Consider the following 18805-nt stretch of genomic DNA (forward strand, 5'->3'; position numbering starts at 1 on the left):
TCTCATCTCATCTCATCACAGCTCATCTCATCACATCTCATCGCATCACCTCATCTCATCACATCTCATCACATCATCTCATTTCACCTCATCGCATCGCATCGCATCACATCACATCACGTCTCATCTCATCTCATCTCATCATCATCAGCTGCTTCTCCGGGGTCGGGTCGCGGTGGCAGCAAGCTAAGTAGGGCACTCCAGACATCCCTCTCCCCATCACCGCCCTCCAGCTCCTCCTGGGGGATCCCAAGGCGTTCCCAGGCCAGATTGGACATGTAGTCCTTCCAGCGAGTCCTGGGTCTACCCCAGGGTCTCCTCCCAGTTGGACGTGCCCGGAAAACTTCAGAAGGAAGGCGCCCAGTTGGCATCCTAATCAGATGCCCGAACCACCTCATTTCTCTAAGATGGTTTTTCCTTGGTAAATCACAGAAAGAAAGAAAAATTAACTTCACTAAAACAAATAAATTCTGCGTGGGTCGCCCCCGTTAACTTCACTGACTCAGGTGATTTACACCTGTCAGCTTCCGTCCATAACTCATCTTCAGCCACTGTACTTTCTGACCAGTTTGTGGAGGAAACCAATTTCACCAATTTCTGGACTCATTCCTCAGTCGGACGAACCCCCACATGTTACCCATGCCTGGCTCGAGCACGGCAACATTAAGGGGGAAGCCACATGCAGATTGTAAATAATAAGTACATTTATTAAAGAATGACTAAGGAAGACGTGGTGCAAGTAAATGCGCAAACAAATCAAAAAACAAAAACACAAATGACGAGGGAGGAAGAACCCCCAGAGCGGTAAGAGCCAGCCTATTATCCCCCTGCCAGTCAAGGCAAACCACCCACGGCTGAGCAACAGTTCACCTGAGAAAGAAAGAGAGAGAGAGAGAGAGAGAGAGAGAGAGAGAGAGAGGAGAAGGAGAAGGAGAACCGGTACACACCGACGACTCCCCACTGTAAAAGATAGGGGTCGTGTTGTTGGTGAAGAACTTCCCGCCTGGCAGCGATTCCAAGATGGCGCCCGAGCGAAGCAGTTTCTCTCAAGAGGCCTCTGGCTTCATAACGCAGCCACCCGCTTAAAATGCGTGTCACCAAAGGAGCGAATCTCAACGAACAGCATCCACTCCCATCAAACCAACTCTGGATGAATTTATGTAAAAACAGGAGTCGGTTTGAACAGGGAAGCAAGGGGTTACCATCACCCCGTTAAAGAAAACAAATAAAGACAAACACCAACCCTTAGTAAAACTGCCACAGCACCTTCCTATTTGGGTTAACAGCGCTATGTGCTATATCCTGATCTGGGCAGGTATAAATCCACCATCAGAGTTTAAACCCAGTCCATATGAGAGACATGTTTTCAGAGCTCTCAGACGGTCTTTCATTACACCTCGTGTGTGAAAATCTGTCATGGCTGGAACGGGTAGGCCTGTGGTTATCATTTACAAAGTGATGGTGCGTGTTACCTCCGGCTCGGTCGGGCGTCCCTACAGACACAATTGGCCGTGTCTGTGGGTGGGAAGCCAGATGTGGGTATGGGGTATGTGTCCTCTTCGCTGCACTAGCGCCTCCTCTGGTCGTTCGGGGCGCCTGTTCGGGGGGGAACTGGGGCGAACAGCGTGATCCTCCCATGCACTGCGACCCCCTGGTGAAACGCCTCACTGTCAGGTGAAAGGAAGCGGCCGGCGACTCCACATGTATGGGAGGAGGCATGTGGTAGTCTGCAGCCCTCCCCGGATCGGCAGAGGGGGGGGAGCAGCGACCGGGACGGCTCGGAAGAGTGGGGTAATTGGCCGGATACAATTGGGGGGGGGGGGGGGGGGTTGAAAAAAAACAAATAAACAAAAACGGACTGTGGGTTTTTGGAAGTCCCCACCACCCACCACTAGACCCCTTGAATTGTTTTTAACAAATCAACCACAGTGTAAAAGAACTGCGAATGGAAGTGAGCACACACTGACGTGTTCCCCGTACAGACAGGTCGGTGCTTTCACCACTATGAGATGGGATGAGACGGAGCGTACTAACAATGAGGAAGAAGCTGTACATGTCAGGAACAGTGGATAAGGGTGGGATTTACTGCATTCCCTTTTATTTTGTGACTGCCGAGTTCTATTTTGTGCCTAAAACATCAATATCGAGAGAAAGTTGACTCGGCTCATCTGGATACGAGGTTTATGCTGAGATACGTTTCCTCACGCCTCCGTCCCTTCGATAGCTCAGTTGGTAGAGCGGAGGACTGTAGGGATAGGACAGCTGAAATCCTTAGGTCGCTGGTTCGAATCCGGCTCGAAGGAGACAATTCTTTGAGTGGTGACGCACCTCTCTTAACCTGGGTTATTGAGCATCGAGACATAAAGCGTCAATATTTTTGACGCGCAATGGAGCCAAGACAGCTGTAAGGTCGATACGGTTTCGGGACCTGCAGAATGTCACCTGCTGCATGGCCGTCCTCATTCAGCACTGCTGGACCTGATGGGACAACTGGATTCTTCATGCCAGGTAGGACATACGGGCGGCTGTTTGGGGGCTGGGGTAGTGTAGGCCATTATGAGAAGCAGCCACAGAGAGATCAGAGGAATATCTGCTAATGGAAACCTGTTTATTCTTCAACAACCTGACCACGGGATGATCACAGATACACGCCAGCCTGTTTACACACCCCTCTGATCTGTTAGGCCCTGTGTTCTCTCAAGAGCCGCCTAATGTGACAGACACGGAGCCCGCCCGCTGTGCTGCGAGCCCAGCGTGGCGCTCTGCTCCCGGTGTTCCTTCCTTCAGCGTGGCGTGTTCAGGAGACTGGTCGAATCAGCGTGGCGGGGTGTGCAGTTTGACATGTCTGGGTTTTGTCGAACAAGGCGAGGTCAGTCCATATCTAGGGGTAGAAAATGCACCCGTCTGATCTGATGCATCTGATCTGATGCAGCATACCTGATGCCTTCTCGGTAGCCGGACTCATCTGTAAACAGCACACCTCTGTTATAGCACACCTTGACTATTCCACACAGCTTGGATCGGCACCATATACCTATTTTTATCATATCTTCATGTCTAGCTATTATTGTGGGGGTTTTTTTGTTTTTTTTTACAATTATTTCCTATTTACTTGTGTAACAGAGCAATGTACCACGTCAAATTCCTCATATGCAAATGTATGATAATTTGGGATCCTTTTAAAAATTACATCAAGGATTTGTAAAACACAGGGTTCATATATGTTTCCATTCATTCATTCATTTTCAGGTATGCGGGCCGGCATTACCTACGTTTGGAGCTGATAGGAAAAACAAATCCGATTTGGCCTTTCTGATATAGCAAACCAACAGTCTTTGACTCAGGATTAATATACTGTATTGTTCATAGACACAAGACATGACCATGAGGGATAAGCCTACACTACAAGCTTACACCTTGCTCATTAATATGGATTTTTGTCTCTTCCTGGAATCGATCTGGGTAGACGCCCTTGGCTCGGCTAAGTCTGATCAAATCCTTTTTGGCTGTGAGTATTCACGGGCTTCACAAACTGCATTTCCTGCTCAGTATGTTTTCCTGCTCTTTATGTATTTCCTGCTGTGTTTTCCTGCTCAGTATGTTTCCCTGCTCAGTATGTTTTCCTGCTCAGTATGTATTTCCTGCTGTGTTTTCCTGCTCAGTATGTTTTCCTGTTCAGTATGTATTTCCTGCTCAGTATGTTTTCCTGCTCAGTATGTATTTCCTGCTCAGTATGTTTTCCTGTTCAGTATGTATTTCCTGCTCAGTATGTATTTCCTGTTCAGTATGTATTTCCTGCTCAGTATACTTTCCTGCTCAGTATGTTTTCCTGCTCAGTATGTTTTCCTGCTCGGTATGTTTTCATGCTCCAGCCTCACGTGAGTCTGCACTCGTGATGGCCATGTCAGATGTATCTACATGTATTTTAATACCACGCGCTGCCACAGTAAATGAAGCTATGATCAAAGCAGGAATCTTCTGAAGTGGCTTTTTTCCGCCGTGGAGCCTTCCGTGGATTTATGTCCTCTATTACTCCATCTAGGTCAACACATATCAGACTAGACAGCCACAAAAGAATTCAGAAGTGCTCAGTTCAAGGCTCTCGTTTTCTCAGCGTGATCAACGTGCTTATTTGAAATGTCACCCTCACTTTCATTGTTTTCTGTCTGCTCTCCAAATGACTTGCAGCCTTGCTTCAATGATGATGGCCATGCAAATGCACGGCTTCTGCAACAGATGAACAAACAGAGAGATCTGCCCTTTTCCAGACGTTTACCCTTTTCTGATAATGGCCCACCCAAACCAAATAACTTGCACTCAGGCTAATGACAGCAACCCTATTCCGTCCTATACAGCCCTGCATCGACCCGTCTCTCTAAATCACGAGTACGGTTCCTATCATTCAGGGGTATTACAGATTGTGCTGCAGCTTGGCAAATGGGTGCTTGTAACTTTACATACTTTGAGATTTCTTTGTTCCTTCATCTTCTCATGTCCTCAGGTACCAAAAGGAGCCCAGGGCACACCTGAGGAGGCTGGCGCTCAAGGGGATCTGAGCTAATTATTCTCTGTGCAAAAAAACAGAACCACCAAAACTGGAGAAAAAAAAAGTGCAGAGCCAAAGAATAGTTATCTTATTAACATATCACACACCATGAAACCTATTCATTCAGTTGCTCAGACACACACAAGGAACATTTAGCGTTTTGAAAGTAGCGCATTGTGTTACATGACAGTATGAAGGTTTATGACTGGCTATATATATATATATATATATATATATATATATATAATATGCATTATATATGCGCTGTTTAAGTAAGGGTATCTGGGGAACCTTTGTGTTATTGTCGATTTATTTATCCTGTATTAGATTTATTTTTTCAATTTAACACATTCTGCAGTTGGCATTTAGAATAGCCGCCTACCTGTGATCACATGATCTACTACCTGTGATCACACATATACTAACCTGTGATCACATGATCTACTACCTGTGATCACATGATCTACTAACCTGTGATCACATGATCTACTACCTGTGATCACACATATACTAACATGTGATCACATGATCTACTACCTGTGAATACATGATCTGCTAACCTGTGATCACATGATATACTAACCTGCGATCATATGATCTACTACCTGTGAATACATGATCTACTAACCTGTGATCACATGATATACTAACCTGTGATCACATGATATACTACCTGTGATCACACATATACTAACATGTGATCACATGATCTACTACCTGTGAATACATGATCTACTAACCTGTGATCACATGATCTACTAACCTGTGATCACACATATACTAACGTGATCACATGATCACACATATACTAACATGTGATCACATGATCTACTAACCTGTGATCACATGATCTACTAACCTATGATCACATGATCTACTACCTATGATCACATGATCTACTAATTCAGGAAGAGAAGCATTTGAGGGCTGTCATTGGCCGATCGGTTCGGGCAGCTGAATGTATCTGAAACCACATACTACGTACTACATATGTGTACTATCTTCCAGTGTACTATTAGTACGTGAGTAAAAAGTGTACTGGTTATTCGGACACACGACTTCGCCGTAGAGCCACGCCACCTCCTCTCAGCGCTTTGCGGTTTGACATGACATGACATGACATATAAACTTCCACCGGTGCGCTGACTCTCACTTTTTTAAAGAGTAAAATGGTAAAAAGTGTAAAAGTCAAAAGATGTCTTCAACTAATCTCTGCTTAGCGTAGCGAAAACTGCTACTTACATTTGAACGGCTCCAACTGCCCGCTGGTTGGTTTTTGTGCCGCCCTCCGCCATTGTTGGTCGTTGTCGTGGAGTGCCGCAATGCATTGTGGGATACTCATACCAGCGTAGTGTGCGCCGATATTTCACCGGATGTAGTATTACCGCGTATTTTGTTGCGTACTACCTGACTCACACTGTGGTTTAGGACATATTATAACCAGTCGTGTACTATGTTGGTGTACTAAATAGTATACTAGTGTAACGGACTAGCAACTGCTCTCCGTCTCTGCGTTGTGTAGCTGAGTGATACACACACCGGGGTTGGAGATTTGTGGGGTTTATTCTTCTTCGCTAGAAACTGAAAACAAGGGTTCGTCCTCTCTGCGCGTCTCCACACGGCGAGGCTCGGAGGTGTCACACCGGAAGGAACAGCGCCCCCGGGGAACAAAAGGTGTGCGTTGAAAACCGCTCGGGTGGAACCTACTTACATGTAGGAACCAATTTTGGGGAAGTTCACGACAATTAAAAAAAAAGTTCAGGGAAAATAAAGAAATAGAATAAAAGAAGACATTTGGCTGGCTACGCTAGCATGCAATTTGGGATGCAGTGTGAAGTAATACTTGGGGGTAGTATTGGTAGAGGATCAATGACCACACCGGGTTATAGAACTCAGGTTTAATCGTGGCTCAATAGGCAGACGTAATAACCATACATGGTAGTGGTGTAACCATAATAACAGTCCGGGTAGTACATAACACCTAGTGTAGTTCCAGTGGATATACATAGTGTAAACTACTAATAAGACACGTTACCCCCCTAGCTAACGGGTCTGACCCTTTAGCCGAGTGGTTAGTGACGTCGCCTTGTGGTGGAGTACACCCCGTATCAAATCCCGCACCGGGCAAGAAAATAACCGCTCATAATAGCATTATTATATCTTTTTTTTTATTGAACAAAACATATAAATTATTTCAAAATTAAAATTTACATATCCATAAAAAAAGAAAAGACAAAATAAAAAAAAGCTCGAGATACAGGATTTAAGTTAAATTATATTCTTCACATAGTCTTCTGGTTTTGCTGGCTTTAGGATTCATACATTCTTTTAAAGATCCTAAATAGGATGAAAGAAGTGCTTTGAATGCACTAATGTTTGGACGCTGGTGTGCAAATTTGGTACAATGAATATGAAATTTAGCAAATATTAATAGAAGGTTGATAATATACATTTTTTCTGAGCTTATTTCCTCATTTTGTGACAGACCAAATAAAACATGTTGGCTGTGCAGTTTACAAGAAGAGTCAATTTTGTTATTTATGAGATTATTTAGGTCAATCCAAAAAACATGAGAGTAGGTACAATCCCCAAATTACAATAGCATTATATCACTACACAGTGCACGTCGCTCCAAACGTCACGTGTGGTTTTGATTTTTTTTTTTTTTTAAAGTGATGGACAGGAGCCTAAAACTGCACTCCGCTTCATTTGCCCTCAAAGTGTGGATATAACTCGGGATGTCTTCGCAGCTGCAGCTGCAGCGCATCGAGCGTGTACACAACTTCCTGTGTCTCCTTCGCCCAGTTGCACTGAACCCAACGGGGGAAAAGAAGCACTTGCATCCAAACCGTCAGCGCCCATGAGCACGCTTCTGACGGTTAGGAAGGCCGGAGTATGAATATTCACACGGAAACGAGGATGGCGATGACACTGATGAATCACCTATTTGCGTTTTGTCTTCCGTGTTGCTCCCGTTGAGTATTCCACCGTTCCACTTTTGAACCCGAGCCATTAGCGAGATGGCAAGGGCTGGTATCATAAGTAATGGTGTTGTATTTCACCAGCCTACCTGTGCTGTGCTGTCCAAAATTGCTCCATATTTCCTTAAAATTTGACCTTCTCTTCAGTCAACCGAAGGATATCTTGCAGCCATAACCCCAAACCACCACCTCCTCCTCCTCCCCACCCAAAGTGAAGTGAATCGAAGAAAGTGGAGACAAGGGGCAAGAAAGGGCATGGGTAGAGTGTTTAAATATATGAATATACGAGTTGCAGACCTATTTACTGTGTGTATGCGTATGTAGGTTGATGTGTGCACATGTGGTGTGTGTGTGTGTGTGTGTGTGTGTGTGTGTGTACGCACTGTTGCAATTGCATTAGTAGGCCCATTTCACAGCTGACAAGTTAAAGCCACAATCTTACTGTACTTTCTTCAGCAAAGTCTATGGAACTATAGCAAAAGCAGTTATCCTCAGCCCCCCCCCTTCCAGCCCCCCCCCCCGCCAAACTCGGCCCTGTCAAATGGGCTGCAAAGCACCGTGAAATCAGGAGCTATGAATCATAAAACTTGTACGGAGTTCGGTAACCTAATAAAACATAATGGAGTGCTTCATCCTCAAGGTCATCCGCGGGGAGAGAGAATACCTGTGATGCATCACCATCCCTTCTCCACCTCGCTCGCTCTCTCTCTTGTTTAAGACGCCGTCCGGCCCTGCACGGCGGCGCGCCTTGTTCAGAGGCGGACGAGAATGTCATGTTCAGCGTCTCAATTCATCCCTCCCCCCCTCGTGCCGTCTCTAATGACACTTCAAAGGACTCGAAATAAACTTTAATGCACGCGCCATAATGCGCCAGAGAAAAGGGCCTGCAGCGCTAATTGCTGAGAGAAGAGAGAGGGGAGAACGGCACGGAGTGGCAATTCGAGCGGCTGACAAAAGCCTCTGCTCCGCTTTCATCCGTCCCCATTCAAGGCCTGAGACGATTTATCCAGTTCCCCTGTTATGAAACATGAAACAAAAACACATCTTAGTATTTTAGACTCAAGCAACTTAAGTAGGGTACAGCAGTGGCTCTCAATCAGGTCCTCAGGTACCAGCAGTTCCCTCTTGCTCCAGTTATTCCAGTCTCCTAACAGGGAGGATGTGGACCTGGAACAACAGGTGAATGGGATGAGCTGTGTGGGGGAACCGAAAACCAGCAGTACGGGTGGCACCCGAGGACCTGATTGAGCACCGCTGTTACACCATCTAGTTTCGTATCTTGCACCACCATTGCCAATCAGCACATTCATAAACGAGCATGCACACATTCATCGTCTACATGCACACACACACACACACACACACCTTTTCCTTTGCATGAAGGTGGTTTCTTATGTGTGTTGTCGTGTGAGGACCATTGCATTGCAATTTCATCTTCGAAATGTGCCCCGTGAAGTACCCCGGTTAATGGCTGATCAACCCCCACTTGCACATCTTATTCATTCTGGCAGCCTGTCTTACCTGCCAACACAGGAGCTGTTTCAATACAGAATGTGTTGTACGGGTAAAGATTGGTGTCAGTGACTTTTGGGGGGGGGGGGGGGGACAAAAAATGGCGAGTTTCGTGACAAGGCAGTGGTAAAGGCAGTGGTAGGAGCCGAGAACAGAAGCAGTTGTTGCGCTACGTTCGCTTGGAACAAAACTGGCTGAGATTTGATTTGCCCCGAGCGTGAGCTCCTTTAAATCCAGGTCATGTTCACCTCCACGTCTCCCTGAAGAAAACTCGGGACCGTTACCCCTTTCATTATGTTTCATACCTATTCCATGTCTGTGGTGGTTGTTATTAATCTTACTATTCAATCTCTCGCTCTGCCTCTCTTTTCTACGTGTTGATATGCAGCCCTTTGAATTGTGCAGGATGTGCAGGATGAGTAAACTTGTCTTACGAACGGACACAGACCGGCCTCGGCTGCCTCCATCATCCACGAAACCCTCAACGGTCAACCGCGTCCGTCCTCACGACGTCTCCACGGGGCAGGACGCTCACTGAGACCGGCCTTGGTAAGTCTTATTGGCTCTCAATCAGGTCCTCAGATGGCACCGCCGCTGCTGGTTTCCCGTCCTGCCAGGCAGTTCCTTACATCGGCCTGTTGGTTGGTCCGGTCAGGGAGGTTTTACACCTGGGAGAGCACGTTAAGGTTCTGACCTACCTGGCAGAACAGGAAACCGGCAGTGCGTTACTCAAGTCCTTATTCTGCAAAGATTCATTTGTACACCGTATGTGCACCACATAGAAGAGTTTAACAAAGCTTAACTCACAGAGCGTGTGGACCACGTAAAGGAAAAAAAAAACTAATCTGTGTCCTTCTTTCCCCACCCACTGAAATCACAAGGAAAAGAAAAGTGATACATTCGGGTTTCAGCATGAGTTGAAAATAGAGACTTTGGGCTTGGAATCATTTTCTGGTATTTATTTTTCACTGCCAAATCAGCAGCCTATCTCCATCCATCCATCCATTATCCGAACCGCTTATCCCGCTCTCAGGGATGCTGCAGCCTATCCCAGCAGGCACTGGGCGGCGGGCGGGGGGGACACCCTGGACAGGCCGCCAGGCCATCACACAGGGCCCACACACACACACACACACACACACACACACATGCGTGTGTGTGTGTGTGTGTCAGTGGTCTGGCTGGTCATGCACCTACAGCAGTGGCAGGTTGTGATCTAGTTTCAGTGCAGCTTGACAGCAACATGAAGCAGTTCAAAATTAATCAGCCACACGCAGTTAAAAGGCTCCTCTTCTGGGCACTGCTGGTGCCCATGGAGCAGAATGAGAACCACAGGGGTACATACAGCAGTGGGCCCGGGTCAACATTTGACAGTTGTTGTGTCTTTTTTTTTTTTAACATTGCAAATGTAATGAAGGAAGCTAGCTCGGTCGGTAACTGTACCTGGTTGGGAATACGTGACCACCGTGGTGCATCGGCCAGGACGCCAGGACACCAGGACGCCAGGACACCAGGATGCCAGGACACCAGGACGCCAGGACGCCAGGACACCAGGACGCCAGGACACCAGGATGCCAGGACACCAGGATGCCAGGACACCAGGACGCCAGGACACCAGGACACCAGGACACCAGGACACCAGGACACCAGGATGCCAGGACACCAGGATGCCAGGACACCAGGATGCCAGGACACCAGGACACCAGGACACCAGGACACCAGGATGCCAGGACACCAGGACACCAGGACGCCAGGACACCAGGATGCCAGGACACCAGGACGCCAGGACACCAGGACACCAGGACACCAGGACACCAGGACACCAGGACACCAGGATGCCAGGACACCAGGACACCAGGATGCCAGGACACCAGGACACCAGGACACCAGGACACCAGGACACCAGGATGCCAGGACACCAGGACACCAGGATGCCAGGACACCAGGACACCAGGACACCAGGACACCAGGACACCAGGATGCCAGGATGCCAGGACACCAGGATGCCAGGACACCAGGATGCCAGGACACCAGGACGCCAGGACACCAGGATGCCAGGACACCAGGATGCCAGGACACCAGGACACCAGGACACCAGGACACCAGGACACCAGGACGCCAGGACACCAGGATGCCAGGACACCAGGACGCCAGGACACCAGGACGCCAGGACACCAGGATGCCAGGACACCAGGATGCCAGGACACCAGGACACCAGGACACCAGGACACCAGGATGCCAGGACACCAGGACACCAGGATGCCAGGACACCAGGACACCAGGACACCAGGATGCCAGGACACCAGGACGCCAGGACACCAGGATGCCAGGATGCCAGGACACCAGGATGCCAGGATGCCAGGATGCCAGGACACCAGGATGCCAGGACGCCAGGACACCAGGACGCCAGGACACCAGGATGCCAGGACACCAGGATGCCAGGACACCAGGACGCCAGGACACCAGGATGCCAGGACACCAGGACGCCAGGACACCAGGATGCCAGGACACCAGGACACCAGGATGCCAGGACGCCAGGACACCAGGATGCCAGGACACCAGGATGCCAGGATGCCAGGACACCAGGATGCCAGGACGCCAGGACACCAGGATGCCAGGACACCAGGACACCAGGACACCAGGATGCCAGGACGCCAGGACACCAGGACACCAGGATGCCAGGACACTAAGATGCCAGGACGCCAGGACGCCAGGACACCAGGATGCCAGGACACCAGGACACCAGGACGCCAGGATGCCAGGACACCAGGACACCAGGATGCCAGGACGCCAGGACACCAGGACACCAGGATGCCAGGACACTAAGATGCCAGGACGCCAGGACGCCAGGACACCAGGATGCCAGGACACCAGGACACCAGGACGCCAGGACGCCAGGACACTAGGACACCCACTTCAGAGCTGTTTATCGATAACAACTGGTGGGTGTGTATGGTTGATTTGCTGCACACACACACACACACACACTTTAGGATGGGAAGCGCTCCAGAACCGGCTTGAAAGAGTATTTGTAAAGTCTTTCTCGAATTCTCCAACTCCTCACGGAGACCTGATAGCCCGGTGTCTCCCACCTTCACAAGCTTCCTTGGGCATCTGATCTAACAACAAGGGCGCTGATTGGCTGATCCCCCACCACCTGACTAAAGAACTATGACACGCAGTGACCCAGCCCTTCATCACAACTGTACTGATCTCGAGCTGACGGAGCCGTTTTGCAGCATCTCTCAGCCATGTTGGGCCTCAAACCCACCGGCACAGGCCGTCGAGATATGTGGTTCGAACACTGACTTCCCCCCTTCGGCAGGACCTTTTGCTTCGTTCCCAGTGTCCGCCCGTGGTAAGTTTATGTGACTCCCATGTCAGAGTAACGGGTTACAAAAAGATGGGGTCACAGATGGGGCTACCGAGAGGCCAAATCTCCGCGGGCGCGCCTGTGGGCCATCTTCCGCCTGACCGAGCCGGGCCAGCGTCAGCACAACAGCACCGCCACAGCCCCCTGGCCGGGTTTTCATTACTCACAGCCCAGGTGTGCGCAGACATGTACCCAGAATGCATCTGAACACGTAGGATCTCCTGCTGCTTTGCACCGTCTGCCCCCCCCACCCCCACCCCCGCATACAGCCCCCCACCCCAAATGACAGAGTGGCAACATCACTTCACGCCAGCATTTCATTAAGAGGCACACCGGGACTCTGTGCGGCTCGCTGGATCAGACCGGCTCTGACGTCAGCGTTCCTCTATGACGGCGGAGGACTCGCAAGAGCCCAGAATGGTGACGGATGAACTTGGCACGGCGAACGGGACGATGCGAGCATAATCCCGCCCGCTCTATCAGCACCGACGGGGAGGGGTGGGGCTGGCAGGGGCCGCTGTTCACACTGCGTCACGGTCGTGGAAGAGACCTCCCGGGCCGACCGTCGGACACCATTTATCAGTCAGACAAACCGAATTACATTCGTCTCGCCTATCGGACGTGGGCCCTGACACCGCATATAATGAATAGAAGCAAGCGGGGAAACTGCAGGGCCGTCAGGGGAATCACCGGTGAGGACGGATGCACAGAGGTGGCGAGCGGTACACTGGTTTCACACGGCTCCCTCTGGTCACGCGGGGCTAGCCGCACACGCCAACCATCCCCGCGGTGTGCACGTCAAGCTTTACTAAAACAGTGCCGCAGCTGCGTCACTCTGCATCTTTATGACATGCCCCGGTGACGTTTCCTTCCCCTCCCCCCCCGAACAGACACCCCCGACCGACCAGAGGAGGCGCTAGTGCAGCGACCAGGACCCGTACCCCATCCGGCTTCCCACCCGCAGACACGTCCAATTCTGTCTGTAGGGACGCCCGACCAAGCCGGAGGTAACACGGGATTCGAACCGGCGAGCCCCGTGTTGGTGGGCCACGGAATAGACCGCCACGCCACCCGGACGCCCGAATCTTGGCATAAAAAGTCAAGTCTGTGCCATTTAGCAAGTGGGAGAAGGCATCTCCATCCACCACTGTGAGGTACTACCGCTATCAGCGAGATGGCGTCCAAATCGAAGGGTTTTACTGTCACTGCCAAAGTGCCTTTGAGCAAGACACAGGGCCACAGAGCTTCTCCACGAGTGCCAAAGATGAGCCTGTACTGTAACCTTTACAAAAAATTGCATATGTTTGCTTTAGTGTATGTTCAAAAAATGTGTGTGCATGCCTGCGTGGTTGTCATTTGGGATGCTAAACATGGCGGCCTGGCGGCGCCCTCGCCTGGCGTTGACTGGTGTTTTTGGTGTTGTCGTGTGGAGGGCGGAGAGGTGTGTCGAGGGTGTCTGGCTGAGACAGCCTGGTCTGCTGGGCGTCCGGTGGGCCCAAAGACCACGGCCCCTGCCTGGCGCTGCACCCGACGAGGTAGCACCGCGGGCGGTCTGACAGGACGCGGAAGCGGGGCAGGCTAAGCTAACCGCTAGCCCATGCAGACCGGCGGCTCCCCCCGTCCTCCTGGCTGGCGTTGGTCCCCTTGGACAGTGATGTTGTTGTTGTTTAGTTTGGATATATGTTAGTTTAGATATGTGTTAGTTAGTACGTGTGTTCTTGGAAGTTCTTGTAGGTTTTCTGGATGTTTTATTTGTCTTTGTGTCGCGCTGCCGTGGGCTGGGGGAAGCGACATTTCGAAATGAAATGACAAATAAAGTGTTGCTGATTATATACAAACAATGAAACGCTGCAGGGACTCGGTTTTACCGTGTGCACACCGGACTGTAGAGGGATTCTTCTTCTCCTTCGTCCTCCAAAGCTGCATTTCTACCGGCTCTGTTTCCTGAAGGAGATCTGTAAGACTCAAACTGTGAGCAGATGTGGCTCGGTTAGCCAGTCAGTGCTAAAGGGTAGCATCCTCTACGGATAAAACCACAGGGGGGGGATTTTATGTGCGCAGGGCTTTCCCAGCATTTTCTGAAGGATATGACCTTTGTGTTCAGATCGCTGCCAGCGCCACTCACAGGAGGGGAGCTTAACTTTATAAATGTTATACGTTCAGGGCTTTTTTGACCGCCGGCTAAGTTTGCATGTACTTTGACTTGGTGTGAGGCTCAGATGTGCTTAAAGGGTGATGAAATCCCCAGTTTCACCCCCTCCACGCCCACCCAACTGTCTCACAGTCTCACCAGACTTGCTCAACACAAGGACCAAATGTCGACAAACCAAATTAAACTGTAGATAAATGGTAAGATACAGCTCTCACGGAAGTTGTCTCATCCTCTGCAAACCCCGGGAAGTGGACCAGCAGAAGTGCGCGTGCAGACTGCAGTGTATAAGGCCCAAACCACATCCTCAACCACGTCTTCACACCCTTGCCCACATTGGCCCAAATTATGCGGCTCCAGGATCGGCCTCTACGCCCACCTGAAGACCAATAAGGACCTAGAAGGAGGACAGTCATACTAGACCCTGACTGACCGCCGATGATGATGATGATTTCGATTACTTTATTGATCCCCGTAGGGAAGTTATGCTCTGCATTTAGCCCATCCTAGCTGTGTAGCTAGGAGCAGCGGGCAGCCGCCGTGCAGCACCCGGGGACCAACTCCAGTTGCTCTTGCCATGCCTCGGTCAGGGGCACAGACAGGACTATTAACCCTAACATGCATGTCTTTCTGAAGGTGGGGGAAACCGGAGCACCCGGAGAAAACCCACCGCAGACACGGGGAGAACATGCAAACTCCGCACAGAGGATGACCTGGGATGATCCCCAAGGTTGGACAACCCCGGGGTTCGAACCTAGGACCTTCTTGCTGTGAGGCGACAGTGCTAACCACTGCACCACCGCTACTGATGATGATGATGATGAGGAGGAGGAGGAGGAGGATGATGATGATGATGGTAAAAGCCACACTTTGTGTGAAATATATTTGTATGGGGCGGCGTTGACTGTTGTAAAACTGATGACGTCGACTCGTACAAAATAAAACAAAGTGAAACATCCAATTGCGTTCACCTCCTTTGATTTTCAATCAAAAAAAATAAAAATAGTGAAGGAACAGCATCGCTGCAGATTATTTGTTGAATTGATGCAGGTTATTATCATATGTTACCTAGAATATCACCCAGATATCACTACTACTACTTTCGGCTGCCCCCTGTTAGCGGGCGCCACAGCGGATCACCCATTTCCATCTCTTCCTGTCTTCTGCATCTTCCTCTGTCACGCCAGGCACCTGCATGTCCTCCCTCACCACATCCATAAACCTCCTCTTTGGCCTTCCTCTTCCCTGGCAGCTCCATATTCAGCATCCTTCTCCCAATATCCCCAGCATCTCTCCTCCACACATGTCCAAACCATCTCAGTCTTGCCTCTCTTGCTTTGTCTCCAAACCGTCCAACCTGAGCGGTCCCTCTAATATACTCGTTCCTAATCCTGTCCTTCTTCGTCACTCCCAATGAAAATCTTAGCATCTTCAACTCTGCCACCTCCAGCTCCGCCTCCTTTCTCTAAATCTACAAAGACACAATGTAACTCCTCCTGGCCTCCTCTATACTTCTCCATCAACATTCTCACAGCAAACATCACATCTGTGGTGCTCTTTCATGGCATGAAACCATACTGCTGCTCGCTGATCATCACCTCTCCTCCTCTTAACCTAGCTCCTATTACTCTTTCCCATATCTTCATGCTGTGGCTCCTCAACTTCATACCTCTGTAGTTGCTACAGCTCTGCACATCGCCCTTATTCTTGAAAATCAGTACCAGTATGCTTCTTCTCCACTCGTCAGGCATCCTCTCACTTTCCCAGATGCTTGAGTGTCTCTAACCCCTTCAAAAGACACAAAGGACATAACACAGCACTAAGAGTGGAGTGTAACAGTAAATCTAGAAGAGGGTATCTGAGACTCCAAGGTTATCCGGGTATGTAGGAACACCAAGGGAACAAAGCAAGCTAGGCGAGCGATTTTGCACATTAACAAAGCAGAAGATCTGCAAAATAGAAAATATACAGATTGCCTGTGCAGACTTTACCCAAATTTCCCCTCGGGGATGAATAACGTATTCCGATTCTGACTCTGACATTATCCGCACAATGAGTAACATCGCATGCGTGAAACAACATGAAAACAGATACAAAACTGAGTGACTACCTCGGTAAATGTGTGCAGCATTCAATGCAGTTTTACAATTTGGCGCAGCGTTGCACTCTCGAGTGTTATTGTATTTACACACACATATGCTAATGCCACTGTCCCATATTCATATTAAAACGACTTTATGTACGGCGTGAAGACTCGTACTGGACACGGGCTTAAGTTTAGGAGGCTTTGACAGGCAGAGTAAAATGAGTGTAGTACATCACTGCTCTCTCCTGCGGTTATTATCCCCGCCTGACGGATAGCCTGGAGGGAATAATGCGTTTGGTCGTGTGTGTGTGTGTCTGTGTGTGTGTCTGTGTTAGTGTATGTGTGTGTGCCTGTCCGCACCTCACCCCACAAACTGCTGGATCTATCAGCCCAACAATTGTTTGTGTGTGCACAGTTATGACCGTATGATGAACCGCTCGTGGTTGCGGCGATCAAAAACCTTTGAAAAAGGTTTGTTGTGGCCACCTCCTCCGCTCCCTCTCTCCACTCCCCCTCTAGCTCGCTCCACCAGCGCCGCCCGAGCTGAGTAGACGGTGCGCATGCGTGACTCACATCTACGGCTGACTCAGATCGGGCAGCGACATGATTAGTTATTAAGTTATTACAAGAATTTCGATAACCATGCAAAGGTTATAAAGGAACAACTTCCTCTGGGTCGAAACAGGAAGTGTTGCATGTACTCTTGTTGCTGCCCCAGCTGAGTCAGCCGTAGATGTTTCTGATTTTATCCCCTTTTTCTCCCATTTTAGCGGCCAATCGATCCCTATTTTAGTTCAAACCCCCACCCTCGTACTGCATGCGTTCGCCAACTGCGTCTCTCCGGCCGGCAGTCTGGAAGGAGACCCCCTCCCCACTTCCGGGACAAGGCGACTCCAGGCCGAACCACCGCTTTTTCCCCACACCCGCAGAGACGCATTCATGTGATGAACACAAGCCGACTCCGCCCCCCTCCCGAAGACAGCATTGCCAATTACTGCTGCTTCATCGAGTCCGGCCATAGTCGGATCTGAGGAGACCGGGGCGCGAACCCCCGGTCCCCAGTGGGCAACTGCATCGACACAACGCCGACGCTTAGACCGCTACACCACCGCGGACCCTGAGTGTAAATGGTCGCATAGCAAACCTTTTCCGGGCCTGTCAGCCCGATAAATGTTGTGCACAGTTATGACTGTGTGATAAGGACCTCTTGTGGTTGCAGTGATTCAAAACCTTTGGAAAAACCTATTTTATACTATAATTGAGTGTTAAGAGGAGATTTGGGCGGCACAGTGGCCCAGTGGCTCATAGCAAGAAGGTCCTGGGTTCGAACCCCAGGATTGTCTAGCCTTGGGGGGGTGTCCAGAGGAATTGAATCAAGTGCAACTGGACTTGGTATACTATATCCGTGAAGACGTTTCGCCTCTCATCCAAGAGGCTTCATCAGTTCGTGCCTTTCTGACGAGACCAAGCTAGTCCTCTTGGATGAGCGGCGAAACGTCTTCACGGATATAGTATACCAAGTCCAGTTGCACTTGATTCAATTCCTTTGGATAACCATGACCCGGATGAATGAGAACATTCACAGACATCTTGGGGGGGGGGGGGGGGTCATCCCAGATCATCCTCTGTGTGGAGTTTGCATGTTCTCCCAGTGTCTGCGGTGGGTTTTCTCCGGGTGCTCCGGTTTCCCCCACCATCAAGAAGACACGCATGTTAGGGTTCACACTCCTGTCTGTGCCCCTGACCGGGGCGTGGCAAGACCAACTGGAGTTGGTGGCCGGGTGCTGCACGGCAGCTGCCCACTGCTCCTAGCTACACAGCTAGGATGGGTTAAATGCAGAGAAGTATTTCCCCACAGGGATTAATGAAATATATCCATCCATCCACCCATTAGCCAAACCACTTATCCCAATTGGGGTCGTGGGATGTTTGAGCAGATCCCATCCCAGCAGTCATTGGGCAGCAGGCGAGGAAACACCCTGTGGACAGGCCACCAATCACAGGGCCGACACATTCACACCTAGGGACAATAAAAAAAAAACACCTGGTGGAGATCTGAACTCTACTGAATGTACTCTTCTCGTTAGAAACGGTTTCAGCCAGTGTTCGCTCAGTCCAGGCCAACACTAAATGCCTGATATGAATAGCAAAATCAAGG

At 49.8% G+C, this 18805-nt stretch overlaps 1 non-coding gene across 1 annotated transcript; it reads left to right on the top strand.

The window, feature by feature from the left end:
• The first annotated feature begins 2214 nt into the window (after window positions 1-2214).
• Window positions 2215-2303, top strand: trnay-gua (transfer RNA tyrosine (anticodon GUA)). The gene is given in 2 exon segments: window positions 2215-2251; window positions 2268-2303. It is a non-coding gene; the product is annotated as a tRNA-Tyr (tRNA).
• The last annotated feature ends 16502 nt before the right edge of the window (window positions 2304-18805 follow it).

Source organism: Lampris incognitus, chromosome 6, assembly GCF_029633865.1.
Source record: "Lampris incognitus isolate fLamInc1 chromosome 6, fLamInc1.hap2, whole genome shotgun sequence".
NCBI classification, from domain to species: domain Eukaryota; kingdom Metazoa; phylum Chordata; class Actinopteri; order Lampriformes; family Lampridae; genus Lampris; species Lampris incognitus.